The sequence below is a fragment of the Triticum aestivum genome, chromosome 5A (genome assembly GCF_018294505.1).
Source record: "Triticum aestivum cultivar Chinese Spring chromosome 5A, IWGSC CS RefSeq v2.1, whole genome shotgun sequence".
In the NCBI taxonomy this organism is placed as follows: Eukaryota; Viridiplantae; Streptophyta; class Magnoliopsida; order Poales; family Poaceae; genus Triticum; species Triticum aestivum.
The window spans coordinates 468,460,825-468,470,783 of NC_057806.1; positions in this window are offsets into that span (position 1 = coordinate 468,460,825).

Consider the following 9,959-nt stretch of genomic DNA (forward strand, 5'->3'; position numbering starts at 1 on the left):
CCAGCCAGTCGGTTGAAAACACCCCAGTAGCCACACAGCTTCATCATGCAAATGTGGCATGGAGGATAGATGTGGTTAGTTCCATCTTGACCAGCCACAACGTCTCTTGTTCTAGGCGATTCTTCTATTTTCCAAGTTTTTTTAGTTGTAATAACACCACGGCAAGCTAGCGCCGCTCTTCGTGTGTGCCCGTGCAAAGGTTAGACGATGGAGAGAAGATAGATTGAGATCGCAGACCTGGGACCCACCGGTAAGTGAGATAACGGTCATGCACGTGTTGACGAGGCACTCCCTCTACTCTACTCAACACAAGTACTGTATAAAATCAAGTTATGGGACAAAGCCAACAACCGCTCGTTTTTTCAGGCTATCGACTTACGCTTTGTAGTCCAGGTTGCCAGTTCGAATCCCGTCTTTCAGATTTGTTAGTTTTAGGTCCAAATTTGATTAATGACAAGTGGGACCCCCATGTGTTGTTCCGATATTTCAGTGTAGGATGGTTTTTTTGAACAAACACTTTGCACGGTTAGACAAGTAACGGCACGAGTTACACGTTTTTTGCAAGTTTACGAACAAAAATGACAGTGGCATAGAATATCACATCCACCCCACAGCTTAGATACTATGGTGATGCGAGTTTTTACACCGTTGCAAGTGAGATCCAATGGCTTGGGAGTAGTCTTTGTAATTATGCACAATTTCCAAACTCTCCAAAGGTTTTTTTGCAAATAAAACATTCAGGCCTCGTGTGTGCCGCTGCATCTTCGATCCAACGGCTCCCCAGTGCTCATATTAGGTGTTCCCCATAGTTTAATTACCCGCTACGGTGATTGGAGTAGTTGTGGGCTGAATGCTACGAAAATATAATCTAAACCGACCGGAATAAATGCCTACACAAACTAATCCAAGGTTGGAGTGCCCCTCACAATGTAAATAGCTCTGGCTTTGGGAGGGGTGGAGAGGTAGTAGCTTTAACGCGTGGAAGATACGGTGTGAGAAAGCGAGGTCAATCAAGAGACATATAGATAGAGAGACAAAGTGAATGTGGTCCGACATTCATTGAATAAATATATATGCTCTGGAGAGATATTGTCCGATTGAGCTTTTTGGCAAGGGTGAGGGATGTAAGATATAGCTTGAGAGATGATCCAGTCACGGACGTGTAGATATATTTTGTGCGTGGGAGGAAGCAAGGTCAACCGATCACATAGGGTCGCCGTGCGATCGAAAGAGTGGGATGGGTTGGAGAGAGTGACCTAGATAGACGATGTGCGTGAGAGAGTATACAATGTGAATAGGTTCAATTGGGCTCAAACATGGTGATATATCGTTTTTGTCCGAGGAAGAACGAGGTCAATCGAGACATATGGAGAGAGAGAGAGAGAGATTGAGTGAGCGTGGCCCACCATGAGGTCGAAAGAGTGGTGGCGGCTTGGATGGACTGACCTAGATAGACAATCTGCGTGAGAGAGTATAGAGTGTGTCGATCGAGGCCCAAACAGGGAGATATATCATTTGTGTGTGAAAGAAAACGAGGTTAAATGAGACTCAGATAAAGAGAGAGAGATTGAGCTAGTGTGGCCCGCCGTGCGAAAGAAAGAGTGAGACAGTCTCGAGGGAGTGACCTAGATATACAACGTGCGTGCGCATGCACAAGAGGTTGGGGGGCTAGATAGGCAATGCATGTATTTAGCGCGAGAGGGTGAGACGGAGAGGGGGGAGAGAGAGAGCTCGACATGGGGTGCAATGGCGGGTGTGTGAGGTAAATACATTTGGTAACAGAGTGGAAAAAGGGGTTGTGTAGTTGAGAGACTTAGAGATCGAAACATGGAGAGAAAGAATGAACGTGTGTTGGAAACTGATAGCTTCCTAAGGTGGTTAGGAGAGGAAGATTGACCGATACAGGAAGTATGTAGCGTTTGTGTGTGGGGGGGGGGGCTAAAAACAACATTTGAATGTACATAGTACGAGAATTAATATTGATGTTTCAATTCGGTGTACATTGTAAGATTTGAACCGAGGACCAGGCATACGGGTAATTATTTCGAATTCGTGCCATACTAAGTTTCGAAAAGTTGACATTGACTCAGTTTGTTGTGCTATTTTGTAGGTCATATGTTTGAATCCATCCAAAAGTTTTCTCACTACCATGGTGTTCATCATATACATATGAATTTGTATTAAAAAAATTAGCATGGATACAGTGAAATGCGAAATCCACATTAGAATTGGATATCGCTACGTGACACACACTCTAATTCAAATAACTAACTACGTGACACACACTCTAATTCAAATAACTAATTATGTGACACACACTCTAATCCACGTTAGTGTGGGTACCATTTCAATTTTTTTTCAAATAACTCCTCATTAATTAATTTATAGTACTCCCTCTGTTCACTTTTATAAGACCTTGAAGACATTTCAGACAATGTGCAAAACAGTTCATTTTAAGTTGTCTGAAACGACTTACAAAAGTGAACGGATGGAATATCTCGTTTCGAATGACTAATTATTGCAAGGAAAAGACGGGCATGGTAATACATACAGATTCGTTTGCAAATGAAAGAAGATTCGTTTGCATTCTCAAATGTAGGCGCACCAGGCAAACCAGGGTCGTGTCGGGGTGGATGCTGCTTTGGTGCCTTAAAGGCAACTGCCTTGGGTCACTGACATGTGGGCCAGCCACTTGTTGGGCCCATATGTCATGGACACAAAGGCAGGTGCCTGAAGGCACCGAAGCATAGTCCTGTCGGGGTGGTCGCGTGTGTCAGACGGACGCGTAGCACCCAGCCACCCACCCCCCTCCCCCAAAAAAGGACGACGACAATATAAGTTCGCGCTTCCATGTTTCGAATTGAAATATCTGGCGGCCCCAATTCCAGCCCTGCAAAATCTCTCTTCTCCACCGTCCCCTTCCGCGCCCAGATTGCTCAAATCCCTAATTCACCGCCAACCCTCGAATCGCCCCTCGTATCATCTCTTTCCCCACCGTTCCCCACCTCTGTGCCGAACGACGATGACAAAGATGAAGATCGCGCTTCACCACCGCACCGGAGCTACCTCATCTACGCCCTCGTCCACCGCACCGGGTGGTCCACTGACAACGTCGGCCGCCGCAACCGACGTGCCTCACAGACACCGAGTTCCACCGTATCAGGTGCGCTTCACCGATGTCGTCTCCCAGCTCACCGGGGCTACTTCACCGAGCACATCGTCGCACCTTCGCCCCCCGAGGCCGTTGGGGCTTCACCAACGGTCTCGTCCACCGCATCGTAGCGCTCTGCTGCAACTGAAGATCTGCATCCGTGCGCGGCCAGCCAACGCCAGCGCATCACCCTCAACGGCTCTGAAGTGACCCGCACTCTAGCCAGGCGAGCATGCCCAAACGCCAGCCCGAACTAGGTACCCACACATCACTCCCTTGTGCACTGTTTCGATGATGTTTGGATATCCTTTCACTGCTCTCTTAGCTTACACGCCTGTGCAACTCTGACCTTAACTCTTATTTCTTCTGGAGATATCATCTGAAACAAGCAAATCCATATTTTAGCGAAGCATGATGGCGCTACGGGATCTGGTACACATCCTGCACACCCGTATAACCTTGTAAGTATCTGTCCTCCGGTACAACATCAAGGTTGATTCCTCTTATTTGATCAACCATTCACCGTGTCAAAAAGGCAGAGGGGGATGCAAGGAGCACAAGGCCTGCACATCCAAGCAAGTGGTAACATGGACTTGTACATGGAACATCCCAAGCGCAAGCAGAGCTGCAGTGAGCCTGTACAACGAGCTAGCGTAAGTCCCTGCATTTCATTTAATTCATACTAGCATTCGTGTATGATTTGTGTGCACTGGCTGATCCACGAATTCAAGTTACCAGGGGCGAACATTTAACTTAAAAAATACGAAGGCACTTGCACTCCGGAAATCAACATAACTTGAGAAATGTGAAACTACATGCACTTTGAAAACCAGCTAATGATCCAAAGTAGTTCTGATTATAAACACTAAATGATGCAAGCACCAAAAAACACAAAATGCAACATGGTGTACAAGGACTACAAACATGGTCTGTACCTGCTTGAATTATTCGTTCTCTGGCTGAAAATATCGAAGTGTAATTGCATGTATAACTAGTGCGCAAACTGCAAATCAATATATCTATCCTGCACGAGTATGCCAATAGTTTCAAACAACATATTAGAAAAGTATTTATGCTATGTTGTCATGATACGGGGACTTTTTGGTAGATGGCCTTGACGTTTCCTCAAGCTATGAAAATGCACTATAATTTGCTTGTCATCAATGCCTGCAAATCTCTATCTCTCTCAACATAGTAGATCATCATTAGACACTAAATCCTTCAAGGAGCTTGCAAAATGATTGCATTAGATCCCTCATTAGACACTATATGTTCATCACCAGGAGCATGTAATTTTTTTGCATCAAATCCTTCATTAGCAGTCTGTTCATTAGACACTTCAGGCTCAAGAACAACATGAGCTTGTATGTTTGCACCGGAAACTTGATTAGATACATCAGATTCAGTCAGTTCAGTATTGATTGGGGGATTTATAAAATAAGTAGAAATTGGTTTCATTTTCTCATAGATTCCATACATACAAGCAGTTTTACAACACCGCCAGGTTTAACTATTGGCCAGAAATTGAAGAGTTGAATTAGATATAATCAGGGATGTGATGTACCTGCTCGTTGCGCATGCTACTCTTGCAAGATGCGACTGTTCGTTTGCGCAAGCTTGATGCCATGCCCGTGCTGCCGCCGCTGCCTCCCACGCAGGCTACACCCAGATTTGGATCTTCATCTTCTTGTCCTTCCGTTCGCTTGATGCCTGGCGACCACCCTCCAACGAGGGCGCGAGGAAGTGTTGTGTCGGTCTATCCAGCGGCGGCTAGGTTAGGAGCGAACCAGACTGGAGGCTGGAGCGAATGAATCTGGATTTTTCCTGCTGTCAATCGATATGGGAGGCGCTCGTTTGGGCTGCGAGCCTGCTATAGGGCCTGCCTTGCACTTATGTTATTGGCCCATCCAAATTGGAAAAAAATTCTTCATTTTTTACATTGCCTGCTTGTGCGTTGGGACAAACAAAACTAGCGTGGGCCAACTTGGATGACTCAAACTAGGTGCACACTTTCCAGCTACCTGAGGCGGCCGCCCATACCAGCCCCTATGGTGGCAGTGCCCCTTTTTGCGTGTATGATTGGATAGTGAAAAATATTCCAGTGGTGCTTTTGATTTACCCACAGAATGGTTGAATTGCTTGTTTCTATGAACTGAGTTCGCCAATAATGTGAAGGATGCCAGTCTTTTCATCCTATTGTAGATTGCTTAGATCTCGATATGCCAAAAGTAATCGCATGAAATATACAGTAAAAGCCAGTGTGATGTGTTTGGCTACAACTAGTCTGACTACATGTCCTCATATAACATATCAAGGATGCACCATCTTACCAGATTAACCATTCGACTTACCCATGCAGTGTGGGAAGAAAGAAGTATTGGGACTATGTATCCAAGCAATTGATGCCATGGACTCCTTCGTACAACCTTGTAAGCAAAAAAAAGTTGCAGTGTGCATGTACAAAGAACTAGCATAAGTTCAGTTACCTGCTTCTCGGAATTTTAGTTAGCCACTTATTGCAAAATTGTTCAATTACATTGCTTGGCTTAATTTAGTTTGCTACTGATTACATGATGGCACAGCCTGTTAATCATATTGTAGACTGCGCCTATCTATGTGTTTGATACTTACTGTTAAGAATTACCTGTTTGCCTTAACTTAAATATCTACTTGTTTGTTTAACTGCTTTGCCACTACAACAGAGGGTTACAATGATGTTAATAACTACTTTTCAGCATCCAATTGAAACTCTTTAATTCCTTATTTGTTTAATTGGTTTGCTGTTATAACTCCAGTTGATATGTTTTGCTAACTTCAACTTTTCTGAATCCAATCGGAACTTTAATGGCAAAATAGGTTAGCCCAAGATCAAAGAGCGAGGTCCCCATGGACGTTGCATCATCCCATAGCAGTGGCACCGGCCCAATCGTGCATTATGAATTGCCAACTGCTGATGCTCTAGAGGCTAAACTAGTGGTAGAAAGAGATTCTGCTTCTGCACTTAGAGATGAAGTTGACATGTTGAGGAAGCAAACAACACAATCACAAGCAGTACTCAAGACAACCATTAAATATTTGGTGGATTTCAAAACGAAGCAAGCTAAGACTGACCAGATTGTTAAGGTCCTGAAGGAAAAAAGGAAATTAAATTCCTACTTGGTAAATCATAGGTGAAATGTTCTTTCCATAGTTGAATAACCTTTGTGTTGTCTGTTCATGTAATCAATCAAACCATTTGTTTTAGAGATCATGTAATAATTGTTTTTTTGTTTGTAATTTTATTTGAGTACAAGTCTGTATTAATTGATAAGACTCAGAGACATTTCATTTGGATTGCTATGCCAGACCTACAAATATGCCAATCGGGCTGAATGTGCATTCAGCAATAGTAGTATAGATGGACCATAAGTGGCATGCATCGGAAAGGGCCAAGATGCTGGCTAAAAAAGGATGCTGTTGTAGCCAAAAAAAAGTATAGCAGTCTGGCTTATGTATGTTAGTTGACATTATTGATCCATATACTCTATAAGTGTTTATATGTCTGTTAGTTCCGTACATTCTTGGTTGATTGACTCGGTATTTGAATCTTGATACATCGCTTGTGTACATATCTAAATGGGAATACACATTATGCTGTGTGTGACATTTGAGTTGGACATGAAGTGTTCCAAATATTCGAATTCACCTTAAACTAGATTCTAGTTTCTGAATTTGAGTATCGGCATTTGTAAACCATATTCATATATGACATTGGAATACATCTCTGTCGTCCTTTTGAAGATATATAAAAACACATAGAATGATTTATAAAGATTCATATAGGAATACAAAATGGATTCGAATTTAGTTGCCAGGGTAAACGTGGATGCTTATTGTCCCAAAATTCGAAAGAAACAGCAAAATGTCCACTCCCACATCGGCTGCCCGAAGCCAAGTGTTTGGGAGATGGAAATTACTGTTTACCCATTACACGGACAATCCATCGGCCCGATTTCCACTGCTCTAAATAGGGGTAGGTTAGTAACTTCAATTAGACGTGACACGACCGCCTCTGAGCCCATTCCGACACGGTGGGCGTCAAACATGGGCAGCAAAACTCATTTGATTCAAGCTCGTCCGAAAGACCTCTGTTTCTCCCTCCATTCCCCATTCATACATGGTGGGCGGCAAAACACCCTCTCCTCATCCAAAATAGATGTAGGCTAATATTTTAAGTAGGGGCAGATGTGTAACTTCCATCAGACGTGACACAACCGCCCTACCTGTCAGCCCTGTTCATACACCATGGGCGCCAACTGTGGGCGGCAAAACACCCTCTCCTCGCCCGAAAAAGTTACCGGCAAATATTTGGGAGATGCGAGATTACCGTCCTATCCCAACCAACGAGACGTCCAAATTTGAAACAGGGGATAAGTTTGTAACTTTCCCATATTTTAGACAGACGCGTCACAAAAACATGGTTCCGCGTACCTCTCCCTCCATTTTCCCATTCATACACCATCCGCGCTAGAACACCCCATTCCCACACCAGCCTCCGTCCGCCACCCCATCCATCACCGCCATCCTCCACCACATCCATCACCACCGTCCTCCACCATGCCGGAGCGCCTACCAAGACCGCATCGTCCACTGCTAGATATGGACGTTTCTCATCCACGGCGACGGACCAATAGCCTTGCATCGCGTCCTCTCGCTTCATCGGCGCCGTCATCCTCTTTGCCGGGGCCGCTCACACGACCTTCTCTTCCACCGCAACGGGACTTATCCCCCCATGCACCCGTCTACCGTCGCAGATCTGCTTCAACACCACCGACAGCCATCGCACCCCCGATGCCTACACGTCGCCGCAAGAGAGGTGGTACTTCATATCTCCTCAACTTTTTGATCTCAACCAAAAAATAGATCTTAACTTGGTTACTCTACTTTCTTTTCAGCTCTTAGAATTTAGTTCTTAGTTCGAAGCAAACAATGGATGCTAAATATCATTTCTCCGGTTTGCGGCTTCAAATCTACCATGGCACAACCATAATACGGTTTAATTGATCATGTTTAGGGTTTAATTGATCATGTTGGTTCCGTGGTGGTTTCTTTAATAGAAATCAGAGGGGAAACCCTCTTTTGCTAAAAAAATATATACTTAGAGTTTCCCCCTTTTATGATCACTATACGATCAGAATACAAGCTTCGTGTCATAATAACACTGCTCCACCAATCAAGCTAAACAAGCTTAGTTGTTCAAATACGAATCTGATATTATTAAAACAGAGTTGTTTAATTGGTCAGCTAAATGTTCCTAAATTAGTTTCAAAAATGCATGTTCGCCGCTCGGGTGTGTATCTTTGTGTGTGGTCTGGTCAGCACGGTTGGGGAGGTGAACTTTGCATATGCAGGGGTTTATAGGGAGACACTCTCCGAGTTGAAACCGCAATGCATTCCATAGATAATTTGACTACTTTTTATGTTTTCATGAATCTCAGATTCTGAATAGCATCATAATGATTATGAGCTTGCGCGCATGAAAAGAATAAAGCAGAACAATGCCATGGTTGTCAAACTTGGCATTAAGGGACTGAAATCAAGTTTGGATGCAATGCAATGCAAACACTTTCCACCTACAGATTCATGCTCAGAATATGATCCTAACAGTGATTCTGAGCTAGAGGGAGACCCAAGTCAATGTAGCTCCCTAGTGGAGGAGTCTGAGGAAGATGCCCTATCTTATTCACCCATCAAGGTACTTGCTCTAACTTTCCAAGGTTACATTGCTCGCACATATCTTGTAACTGATGCTTTGCATTGCTTCTGCTTTGTTGAACTGCCATTAGCTTAGTTTACACATCGTGTATGTGAATACGCCCTGCCTATCCATTTTCAGTACATATTCCATCTGTCATCATACCATATTTATCCATTCAAATGTTGTTCTTGTGTATCAGACGTTCAAAAGGAAGAGGGCGATTGCTAATCATGGAGGAGCACAAGCAAAGTATTTGGAAAAGGTAGTGGCACCTGATAAATCAAATAGCCCATTAGGTGTAGTTGCAATATCACCTGACCCACAAAATACCCCAACTCTAGCAGACTCTAGCCCTACTACACTGGTCATTTCTGATGCCCCAACTCAGCAGACCCCAACTGCAGCAAACAGTATGATTATGCCATTTGACATAGCACCAGTTGTACGACGCAAAACCCCCATTCCAGCAAAGAGTACACCAAATCCAGTTGCCAAATCCCTTTTCGAACCAGAGAGAGCCCCAATTGCAGCAAATAGGACCCCTGTTCCATTTCTTCCCAGTTTAGAAGACAAAGCTTATGTTGTTGTCAGGAACTTTGTGTGCATCTTTCCTTCATGGAAAGATTATACCACAGACACAGAACAATTTCCAGTCTTCCTCCGCAACTTACGCGTAAGTAATGTACTAATGTTATTCATGGCCATTACTGCATATGTTTCTGCTGACAAAAGACACAAGATTTCATTCTTTTAAATAGGCGAGGTGCAAACTGGATTGTGATGACGAGCAAGGGTTGGTTGCGCTTTTCAAGCACTCGTTGATGAAGTATCGTTCCTACCTGAGGCAAGCGCACTTTGATGGCAAGCCTCTGAATGAAATTTCTGTAAAGTCTCCGGTGCTACATTTATCCGACGGTGACTGGAATAATCTTGTTACACATTGGTCTCGGCTGCAGCATAAGGTACTGTCTATGATATCACATCACAATTTGAACTACATTTCTGCATTTGCCTTAATGTCTCACTTGTACGAAAACTGTTAGCAGAAGAACATTCATTCTCAAGGGACCG